General features: G+C 32.3%; 1 pseudogene; it reads left to right on the top strand.

Annotated features, from left to right (window-relative positions):
* The first annotated feature begins 294 nt into the window (after window positions 1-294).
* On the top strand, window positions 295-891 carry LOC146915892 (secreted RxLR effector protein 161 pseudogene; annotated as a pseudogene).
* The last annotated feature ends 11,683 nt before the right edge of the window (window positions 892-12,574 follow it).

The raw sequence follows: 12,574 nt of genomic DNA, 5'->3' as shown, positions 1-12,574 counted from the left end.
TTGTTTCAGATGGATGTGAAGAGTGCCTTTTTAAATGGGTATCTCCATGAAGAAGTCTATGTTGAACAGCCAAAAGGATTTGTTGATCCAAATTTCCCTGATCATGTGTACAAGCTGAAGAAGGCACTGTATGGGCTAAAACAAGCACCTAGGGCTTGGTATGAAAGACTCACAGAATTTCTGACACATCAATGATACAAGAAGGGAGGTACAGATAAGACCTTGTTTGTTAAGAAAGACAAAGGACGACTCATGATTGCACAGATCTATGTTGATGACATTGTGTTTGGAGGAATGTCGAATCAAATGGTTCAACATTTTGTTCATCAGATGCAGTCTGAATTTGAGATGAGTCTTGTGGGAGAACTGACTTATTTTCTTGGACTGCAAGTCAGGCAGATGGAAGACACAACCTTCATCTCTCAGAGCAAGTATGCCAAGAATATTGTGAAGAAGTTTGGGCTAGACAATGCCAGTCACAAAAGAACACCAGCAGCCACTCATGTAAAGCTATCCAAAGATGAAAATGGTGTAGCTGTTGATCAAAGCCTGTACAGAAGCATGATTGGAAGTGTCCTATTTCTTACCGCAAGCAGACCTGACATAACTTTTGCTGTAGGGGTTTGTGCTAGATATCAAGCAGATCCCAAAATGAGTCATCTTGTTCAAGTTAAGAGGATTCTGAAGTACATAAATGGCACCACAGACTATGGGATTCTCTATTCTCACGGTGGAAGTTGCAGGTTGATTGGCTATTGTGATGCAGATTGGGCAGGTAGTGCAGATGACAGAAAAAGTACTTCAGGAGGCTGTTTCTTTCTGGGAAACAATTTGGTATCTTGGTTCAGCAAGAAACAAAATGTTGTGTCTCTATCAACAGCAGAGGCATAATATATTGTTGCAGGTAGTAGCTGCTCTTAGTTAGTCTGGATGAAGCAAATGCTGGAAGAGTATGATGTTCAACAAAATGTTCTAACATTGTACTGTGACAATCTAAGTGCTATCAACATCTCCAAGAATCTTATACAACATAGCAGAACAAAGCATATTGACATCCGGCATCACTTCATTAGAGACCTTGTTGAAGACAAAGTACTAACTCTGGAGCATGTAACAACTGAAGAACAGCTGGCTGACATCTTCACAAAAGCCTTAGATGTCAAGCAATTTGAGAAACTACGGAGCAAGCTGGGGGTTTGCATCCATGAGGAATAGCAACCACTGTTCAAAGTGTCAGGTATTTTTAGCTGTAATTTATACTTGAATCAAATTTGGCATATTTTATGGCTAAAAAGGGGGAGTAGGTATATCCTTGCTGTATGTTTCCTGACTATGTGCTTGAGGATGTTGAGACATCTGATTCTGGCCCTCTGGTGATTTTGGTTTTCTGGTATTCTTGTTTGTTTAAAAAAAAAAATTTAGTGCATATATTCAGGGGGAGTGAAAGATATCTGTGTGTGCTTCTTGAGGGGAGTAAAACTTCTATGTCCCTGAATGTTCTTGTGGATGTTGGAAAATCCAGATGGTTTGAGCTACTAAATATTGTTTGTCTATAATTCTCTAAGTAGCGTGTTGTGACAGTTGACTGTCTGTCTAGGATGTACAAGAATTTATTTTTCCTTATACATCCTCTGCTGCAAGACTCTGATCTTCGCTCTGATACCTTTTATAGTTTCTCTTATCTGCATAAATCCATATGTTAATTGTTGTGTGAAAATAATGGAAGCAGAATCTGAGACCTGTAATATACTTCTTCTAGTTCTGAAGATTATGTGTGATGACTGAAGAACTATATTTTGGTATCTTTTAGAAGTCTGAGAATGTGAACCTTTCTTCAAGGAAGATTTTAATTGTAGATTGAAGGAAAGGTTGCGTGTGCTATCTCTCAGTTTTTAACAGGTGTGGGCTGAATTTGTTTTAGCCAAAAATTTGCCAAAGGGGGAGATTGTTGGATATTTGTATGTTGGCTTCACTTTTGCCTAAAACAAATATTCACTTCAGATGTGGAACACAATGTTCCAACATCAAGAGTTGTTTTGTACGTTCTGGGCTTGACCTATGTTTACGCACGCGCCTGCTTGATTGAAGGAATCCACACCAGCATGTGTTGGTATGAACCGTGTGCAATTATGAAGAGATCAGAATATATGTGATTTCCTAAGGAATTGTTGAAATGACTTAGGAAAGTATTTTTAATGTGACTTTTAATAAGCCTATTTTATAGGAGTTTCTCTATTCGTCCATATTGCTTAATGAAGAAGTCACTGATCCGATCTGAAGCATGATTGAAGGAATGACACGCCTTGCTTCAGTATATAAAGGAGGCTGCAAGACCTGAAGATATTATTCAAGACATTGTTTACAAAATAGAGTTTTGTTTAGGTTTTGAGTCTTATATCTTGTGAGCCTTTCGTGTATCATCTTGATACATGTTTAGGACTGTGCTTTGAGTTGTAATACTGTGCACTACTCCGATGCTTTTAAGCAAGGAGCTAGGTAGATTGTGAACTGCATCTAAGCTTTTAAGCAAGATTGCAAGTTGTTATTTTTGAGGGTAACCTCATTTGATTTGTGTCTGTAATTTGGAATCACAGGGGATTGTGATATGTTGTAAGGGAGTGAGATGGGATCTCAGATCTAGGAGTTCCTAGGTTGAAGTCTAGTTGGGGTAGGTCCTAGGTCATAAGTGCAAACGTGGTTTGCTGAGAGCTTTTGAATACGGACTGCACTAGTGGATTTCCTTCCTGGCTTGGTAGCCCCCAGATGTAGGTGACGTTGCACCGAACTGGGTTAACAATTTCTCTGTGCCTCTTTTCTTTCCTGTCTATTATTTGCTTTATTATGTTTGTGTCTGTTAGCTTAATGTTCTAAACATCATATACAACATCTGCTTTTCTGTGTCCTATGTTGGAACATCGTTTGGAACATCGCAAGTCTAACGCGCCAGAATAACATAAACAATGTTTGCCGGCAATATTAAGTAAACACAATTTAACGTAACTGTAAATTTTTACATACAAATACTTTTCCAGTTTCATCATTAACCCTCGAATCCACCGATAAAACAAATCTCATGTATTACAAAAACATTCAAAAATGAAAAACCGGAAGTTTAACGATTAAAACAACTTCAAAATTTTAAATAAACAATAAAGATTTGTTTTTCAATTGAAATAAAAAAAATTAAAATAAAAATAAAAATAGAGATGAAGAATAGAAGAAGAATTACATGGATCTTTTGTTATTTGAGATGAGCAGCAAGATCTTTTTGGGTGTGACATAAAGATTTAATGAAAATACTAGCTCAAAACAAAATAAGAATACTGAGATAACATAGGGGTTGAATTTATATTATATTAAACTACTAATCAAAGGTTAATAACAAAAAAGAAAACAACAACAAACCTAAGGTATTGAGCCACACCATTGTCAACCGTAGGCTTGGCGAAACACACTATACCAGAGTATCGCTATTCCAGTTAGTTGCAACACAAGAATATTTTAGATGTTTGGAATTATAATAAGTCATTATGAAGGTCTAGAGGATGTGCTGATTCACTAATATAGTGTGTGGAGAAGTTAGTTAGTTGCACAAGGTTGTTAATTATACTCTAGATAAGCACAAAATTGTTAGTTAGTTAGTATTGGAGAAGTTACTTGCATAATCATATGTGTTAGTTAGAAAGTATTGGGCCTATGTATGATATACCACTGAAGTATATATACCACTGAAGTCAATGAATAATACACGTGTGTAGAAGTTGTATACACCAAAAATTAAATCAGAACGTTTTCTATTCTCCTTTTCTCTCCTCTCATAATCCATTTTTCTCTTCTTTATTCTCCCAGTAATCCTAAACAACAGGGACTCAAACCACCATTTATTTAACTTTTGAAAAACAAGTTATATGGGAAGGAAAAAAGAACGAATTAAATAACAAAACTGGAGTCAATATTTGAAGTGCTCAAAAACAAAGAATCAATCACCATAAACAGAGATAGGTCCCAAAAACTGATGAATTTTTTTTTTTTGAAGGAAAGTGATGACAGATTATATGTAAATATCTACGAACAAAATAAACAGATTAGTGAAGAGATAAAAGTAGAAGACAGAAAATATTCAATTCAAATAAGAGCAAGGTAGTAAAATAAATTGGGTTAGGGTTTCACATAAAAATTTGGGGCTTTTTTTAATGGTGAAATCTGAGAAGGTAATAAAGCAAGATCACTTACCCTTGAAGAATTACATGGATCTTTTTGAGTAACGAGTCCGGATTTGAGGAGTGAACGAGAGAAATGTTTGATTTCTGGAAAGGGGCTGAATGAATGGCGGAGTGAACGAGAGAAATGTTTAGATTAGGTTTGTGTGAATAAATTTGGGAAAGTTACGTTTTCTAAAGATAAGGTACACTCTTATGTTATATTATTATTATTTATTATGTTTTTTGTCTAAAAAAATTATTATTATGTCATTTTTTTATTTTACAAAATAAAGATATATTATTATTATACAAATAAAGATACTCTTATATCACACTACCAAAAAAAAATACTCTTATATTATGTTATATTATATTATTATTATGTTTTTTGTCAAAAAAAAAAAGAGTAAATCACCGAATTGATCCATGTCTTTGTACTAAATTTTCAAATTGGTCATTGACTTTATTAATAACTCAAAATAGTCCTTGTCTTTGTCAAACGTTTCTCAGATTGACCACCGACTCTATTAATTGTTTTGTATTTTAAGTCATTAATGTACCAAATAAGATCCAAAATGCATTATGTCACTAACCACTAAATAATATGCAAAAGACATTGAGTCATTAACACTAAAAATACAAAACAACTAATAGAGTCAGGGACCACTCTGAGAAACGTTTGATAAACACAGGAACCATTTTGAGTTATTAATAGAGTCATGGACTAATTTGAGAATTTGGTACAAAGACAGAGACCAAATTGATAGTTTACTAAAAAAAATTATAATTATGTTCTTTTTAATTTTTTTACATAATAAAGATATATTATTATTATTACTATATATGTGATACAAAAGAAAAAACTATATACTCCTTAAAAAAAAAAAAGCTATATTATTCTCTTACGTAATGTGTTAGCTATATTTTGTTTTTATTTTTTTAAGAATGATTGGAGGGAAAATTTGTATTTTGGTGAACAAGTTTAGAGGGAAGTTTGCCACCAAAAATTTGATGTTGTTGAAATTTTTATGAAATAATAGAGTAACGCTCCAAAAATGTCCCCAAAAATATTTAAGGGGGGAATTAATTATCGTCACCAAAGAAATAACAGAGTGACGCTCCAAAAACGTCCCCAGAAGTCTTTAAGGGGACGATTTCCAGGGGTTGCGAATTTATTTCTACTGACAATCAAAAAACATTGCCTTAGGTACTTTTAGGGGACAATTTTTGCACGTCCCTTAAAAAAGTGTTGCAGAGACAACAAATGGTGTAGTGCAGTCTGCTCATTGACACACCGTCACCTCGATACCAAGTAAACATCCGCCCACATATAGGTAAGTCCACGAGAGACCCATCATCTACGAATTTGCTAAAAACATCCGCATCTACCTGTCTGAACACCATACCCCTACCTTTCTTCTCGCCTGAGTCACAGACAGAATTAAAGTCTCCGCACACACATAAACACAAATCATTATTACTGATAATTATAGGTGTCAATCTAGCCCAAAGAGGGCTTTTAGCTGACAGATCACAAGGTGCATAGATATTAAAAATAACAAATTCTTCCTCTGTCTGAATATCCTTGCCTTTAATTACCAAAACATGCTCAAAGCTCATGGTGGACCAAACTACTACACGTGAACTGTCCCACACAGTAATTAATCCTCGAGATGCTCCCAACGACGGTTGAAAAGAAAAGCCGCAAGGAACATTCCCCCATATGGATTTAATAAAAAAATCAGTAACCACAGACATCTTCGATTCTTGAATACACAACACGGAAGGATGTTTGTCACTAACTAACCGACGGACCTCCACCCGCTTCTCACCACCGCCTAACCCCCTCGCATTATAAGTCAAAATCCTCATTGATACCTTCCTCCCTCCCCACCGTCACCAAACCCCACACACTCAACACCCTCACCGTCCCCTAATACCTCATGCACCATCTCACCACAACCGGCTGCCCTCCATTCCCGTCGCCCTTCCTTTGTTAACAAATTGAAACTATTCTCCGTGCCACAATTAAATTTCACACCCACTACCTTCCCAATCTCCTTAACATCATCCGCCAAAACCTCTGGTTTCCCGTGTAACACAACCCAACTCTCCCGGTCATTATTTACGGACAAAGCTTGAATTTTTAGAGGAGTCCGAGTTAGAGGTACCTGCTGCATGTTTCCCCTTACACACCCTTCTCCTTCTATCGTGTTTCTTCAGAAATTTTAAAATTTGTTTACGATCAGTTTCCGGCATGCGGGCAACTCTTTTAAGAAAGCCAACAGAATGTTTAGGAAAGCCTCGTATTTCCCTTTTAAAAATGATATTTTTTTTTTTGTTTATTTACATACCGGAATTTTGAATAACATAAAAGAGAATCCAAAGGCATATTTAAAAAGATAAGGATAACTTACGACTGGGTTTTTTTTTTGGTGTACAAGGTTTAATCTAACCAACAATACACTACGCTGGATTTGATGATTCTGAAAGTACAAATCTTGCTCATTCAAATGGTACTATTGTGATATTATGGTAATAACAACTGTTACTTTCAATTACTATAACTTGACTTTCATACTTCTTCACTATCTACATTAAATAGCCTTTCTTAGAAAGAAAAAAAAAAACTCATGAAGAATTTTGGTTACGATATTATGCTTCATTCAAGGCTTTTAGTTTTGACTTTAGACGATCCTAATGAGCCTCGAAAGGAATTTAATAAGTACTATATACATACATGTGCCACATTGTCTTTGGCCAACTCGTTGACATTTCATCAAATTGTATGCCACGTAGGTATATGTTATGCACCAAAGAATCCTTAACGAACCAGTCAAATTGTCATTGCCAATTCAGTTTTAGTTTTGAAATTCACTAGTATATAACAGATCCTTATATAAAAATAAAAATAAATAAGAGATGTGGTTTTCAAGTTAGCAAACTTATACCAACAAAAAACATGAAGGTTCAAGTTAGCAAAAATGCACATTTTTATTTGGACAAAAAAACTAATATCCACTAGTGTAAACCAACTTAAAGTAAGAGATTGTTTAGTAAATATTCCTCAAGCTATTTGTTATAAAATAAAAGTGGATCTAAGTTAGCAAATTGGTGCAAGTTAACAAATATGTTTTGATGAAAATTACTAAAGTAGCCCTCGAGCTATTAGTTTTAAATAATAAAGGTGAAGGTATTTTTGTCCAAATAAAAATGTGCACTTTTGTTAATTTAGACATGTTTTTTTTAGTACGATGTGTAATAGTTATTTTCTAGAGAAACTTTTTAATAGTTGACCGAATCCTTGATGAAAAATTAATTGACCGAATCATATTAATTTAGTTCCGCTTTCAGCTCCACCAAAATTGGATCGAACAAAACAAAACAAACACTAATATAGAACTGCATCATTCCATTTAAAAACAACCCTTATTTTTGGTATTCAACTCATTCATTCCAATTCCATCACACCCAATTCTTATCATCTTCATAGTATTTAAAACAACCATACTCTCACTCAGTCTCTGCATCATGACAACAACGTTGATGCTGTATTCTTATTTCAATAACCATATGCTAAGGCCAAACAGTATTCCACAATTGTTTACCTTTCTCAACAAATGGAACTAAGGACAGTTACTCCAGATGCTGCAACTTATGGAATGATTATCCGATCTTTGCTGAATAAAGGTGAATATGTTAAGGCATGGAAACATCGTAAAATGATTGCGAAAGACCTATCATAAGACGGTAAAAAGGTTTGAAGCTTCTCTTGTTACAGATTGCAATTTTGTATTTATTTTTGGACTTCATGACATTATTTTAATTTTGTTTTTGCCTCGCCTAATGAAAAATAAACTTGTGTTTCATCTTGAGTGGAAGTTGTAGAATATAATTGTTATTGCTGTATTGATTGAGATTTTACCAATTGTATTACACTTTATTTAAAGCGTTTCATTGAAATACTTATAATTCTTCATAATGATTGCAATCTTACTATTCGTAAGCATTTTAGAATACTATACTTAAGGTTGAATTGCTTAGCCTATTTTTTTTTAAGGTTGAATTGCTTAGCCTTTAAATAGAAGTGTACTTAAATATACCTTAGAGAGATGTATTGATTATTTTATATCTTGCACAAATGAAAACATGTAGTCTTGTATGATTTTAGGATGAACTGATTCCCCAAAATCTATTTACATAATAAAAATAAATCTAAAATTTGTTTGGTGATTAAAGATTGAATAGAAAGTGAATTGAATCTAAACTAACACTTTATTTGGACTTGTTTAAATTAGAAAGTGCAGTGAAAACTTCATTTTATGAAGTTGTTATTTCCCCCATATGTGAATCATCAACAATGTCATATATATATCAAATTATATATTTGGTGATGATATATGTGAATCACCAAAGCTCTATATGTGAATCCTCCATTTAGACTCTTGAAATTTATTTTTAAGATTGAAATACTAACAATGTCATGACAAAATGGAAAATTTTAGGCATTGCTCCCCAAAACGAAGTGAGATCTTGGAACTGGGCAGAAACATAGCACAAAAGATGCATTCACAACTCACAAGTAAGTGTCCATGTTCTAACTTTTAATGGAAAAAATGAAAAGTAAAATACTACCCTTTTGGTTATTAGTTTTCACTAAGCGCAACTTTTGTGCATGTTGCACTATGCCAAATTTCTTATAAATGATCGCAACTATAGAAAACTTACATTGGAGTGAGCATGACATGGTATTGGGTGAACTAAAACTTGGAGTACATCAACTATAGAACCAACCTAAAAAATACTCAAACATTTAAATCATTAATAAAAAAATCTTAAGCATTAAATATTATTATTATTTTAGAGTATTAATTTTTTTTATAATATCCAATGACTATATCATTAAAAATGATGGATGTATTCCTTCAAAAAAACACACAAAAGCTAATATAAACATTTTTATCTTCCTATGAATATGGCAGTACTAACTTTTTTTTCCCTTTCAAAAAAGACTTATTATTTTTTTCCACACAATTTCACCTTCAATTATTTTATTCTTTTGTTTTCCTTCAATCTTCTATAATTATGTCATTGAAATTGTAGTTTTTATGCATCATTGTTGTGTCCTTTGTATCACTTTTAACTTTGAAATTTATATATTTACTATTATTTAAAATTTGTTTAGGTAAAGTTGATTAAAATAATTTTCTACATCTTTTTTTTTTGAAGGAATTTTTCTACATCTTGAATTAATATTACTTTTAAATAAAAAATAATTACAAATAATAAAATATAAACAGGTAGGGTCAAGTTTGAGTTCTTTATAAATATCCACTATTAAAGTAAAAACTACTTAGATCAACTTTAAATTAGTTAATCCGATCCCACAAAAATAAACATAATTTACCCACTTTAATTCACCCTATTAAAGATGCTCTAATATGATCAGTCACATACTACTTTTTTTTTTCCTAAAAGAAGTACAACAACAACAACAACAACAACAATAATAATAAACGAAGGAGAAAGTCAAAGTGATATTAGTAAAAAATCAAAAATGAGGAAAGTCATATAGAGAAAGAGTGGGGCATCGCATTCATTCTTTTACTTCAATGATCATCATACCCAGATTATTTTTTGGGAGAAAGAATTAATATGTACTTAACGGATGACATGTATATATAAAAACTAAAACCATATGCATATATTATAGAAAGAATTAAATGTAAAACAAATAAGTAATATTATTGAAATATTCGTGAATAAAAATAAATAAAAGAATAACATCCATATGTTAATGTTTATCAAAATTCACTCTAGCATTTTATCAAATACATTGTATGCATATATGAATCTAAAAACGATTTTAAAGTAAAAAAAAAATGAAAGATTTGAAGAAGACGTAACAATAAAAATAAACACATTACATGAAAACAAAACATGAGAATTGTACTTGCAGTGAGTATAATATCAATAACTAGGGATTAGTTTGTTTTGGTCATGCATTGTGATTGATCCCAAGGTGGGTGTTTATAGCCTTTTTTGGGCTTGTATTTCTGTGACTTAGGCCCTAAGTTACTTAAGCCCTAAGTCACATTTTTTATGTAGAACACGCGCTCTAGATGCTTACAGAAATCCATGAATGCGATAACGAGATTTTAGGACAGAGGGCGCGCCTTAGGGTTAGTTAGCCCTTGTGAAAGGATACTAAACCCTTAATAGAATATTGGCGGTCCACATCCCCCAAGCACAAGTATTGGGGCAAGTCGAAGTGGTTTGTGTCTAAGTTAACGGTACAGTTCTGTTTGGCTTTTAGGTTCCACACATCGAAGGATAACTTTTGGGGAACTATATGGGTATATGTTTTTCCCCAAAAGTTATATGGTCCAATATGGGTATAAACATATACCCATATTGTTCCCCAAAAGTTATCCGTCAACGTGTGGATCCTAAAAGCCGAACAAAACTGGACCATTAACTTGGACACAAGTTTGTCCGAATACTTGTCCTTGGGGAGTTGTAATATTCTATTAAGGGCTTAGTATCCTTTCACAAGAGCTAACTAACCCTAGGGCACGCCCTCTACCCTTAAATCTTGTCACCACCTTCATGGCTGAATGATTATCTGATCTTCGTCCAATAAAGTTGCAAATACTAAGGCATGGAAACATGTGAAATGATTGCGAAAAACCTATTATAAGATGGTAAAAAGGTATGATGCTTCTCTTGTTATAGATTGTAATTTTGTATTCATATTTCGACTTTATGACATTATTTTAATTTTGTTTTTCCTCGCCTATAATTGTTATTGCTGTATTGGGATTTTACCAATTGTATTACACTTTATCTAAAGTGTTTCTTTGAAATAATTATACTTCTTCATAATGATTGTAATCTTACTAATCCTAACCATTTTAGAATACTATACTTAAGGTTGAATTGCTAAGACCTGAGATTTACATACAACATGCACAAGCTTAGCCTTTAAGTAGACGTGTACTTAAATATACCTTAGAGAGAAGTATTGATTATTTTATATCTTGCACAAATGAAAACATGTAGTTTTGTATGATTTTAGGATGAATTGATTCCCCAAAATCTATTTACATAATAAAAATAAATCTAAAACTTGTTTGGTTATTAAAGATTGAATAGAAAGTGAATTGAATCTAAACTAAAAGTTTATTTGTACTTGTTTAAATTAGAAAGTGCAGTGAAAACTTCATTTTATGAAGTTGTTATTTCCCCCATATGTGAATCATCAACAATGTCATATATATATCAAATTATATATTTGGTGATGATATATGTGAATCACCAAAGCTCTATATGTGAATCCTCCATTTAGACTCTTGAATTTTATTTTTAAGATTGAAATACTAACAATGTCATGACAAAATGGAAAATTGTAGGCATTGCTCCCCAAAACGAAGTGAGATCTTGGAACTGGGCAGAAACATAGCACAAAAGATGCATTCACAACTCACAAGTAAGTGTCCATGTTCTATATTTTAATGGAAAAAATGAAAAGTAAAATACTACCCTTTTGGTTATTAGTTTTCACTAAGCTTAACTTTTGTGCATGTTGCACTATGCCAAATTTCTTATAAATGATCGCAACTATAGAAAATTTACATTGGAGTGAGCATGACATGGTATTGGGTGAACTAAAACTTGGAGTACATCAACTATAGAACCAACCTAAAAAATACTCAAACATTTAAATCATTAATAAAAAAATCTTAAGCATTAAATATTATTATTATTTTAGAGTATTAATTTTTTTTATAATATCCAATGACTATATCATTAAAAATGATGGATGTATTCCTTCAAAAAAACACACAAAAGCTAATATAAACATTTTTATCTTCCTATGAATATGGTAGTACTAACTTTTTTTTCCCTTTCAAAAAAGACTTATTATTTTATTCCACACAATTTCACCATCAATTATTTTATTCTTTTGTTTTCCTTCAATCTTCTATAATTATGTCATTGAAATTGTAGTTTTTATGCATCATTGTTGTGTCCTTTGTATCACTTTTAACTTTAAAATATATATATTTACTATTATTTAAAATTTGTTTAGGTAAAGTTGATTAAAATAATTTTCTACATCTTTTTTTTTGAAGGAATTTTTCTACATCTTGAATTAATATTACTTTTAAATAAAAAATAATTACAAATAATAAAATATAAACAGGTAGGGTCAAGTTTGAGTTCTTTATAAATATCCACTATTAAAGTAAAAAATACTTAGATCAACTTTAAATTAGTTAATCCGATCCCACAAAAATAAACATAATTTACCCACTTTAATTCACCCTATTAAAGATGCTCTAATATGATCAGTCACATACTATTTTTTT

The sequence above is a fragment of the Medicago sativa genome, chromosome 6 (genome assembly GCF_051527215.1).
Source record: "Medicago sativa cultivar Bolivia chromosome 6, Bolivia_mono, whole genome shotgun sequence".
NCBI lineage: Eukaryota > Viridiplantae > Streptophyta > Magnoliopsida > Fabales > Fabaceae > Medicago > Medicago sativa.
The sequence above is the reverse complement of the archived record's forward strand: the minus strand, read 5'-3'. Positions and strand labels throughout refer to the sequence as shown.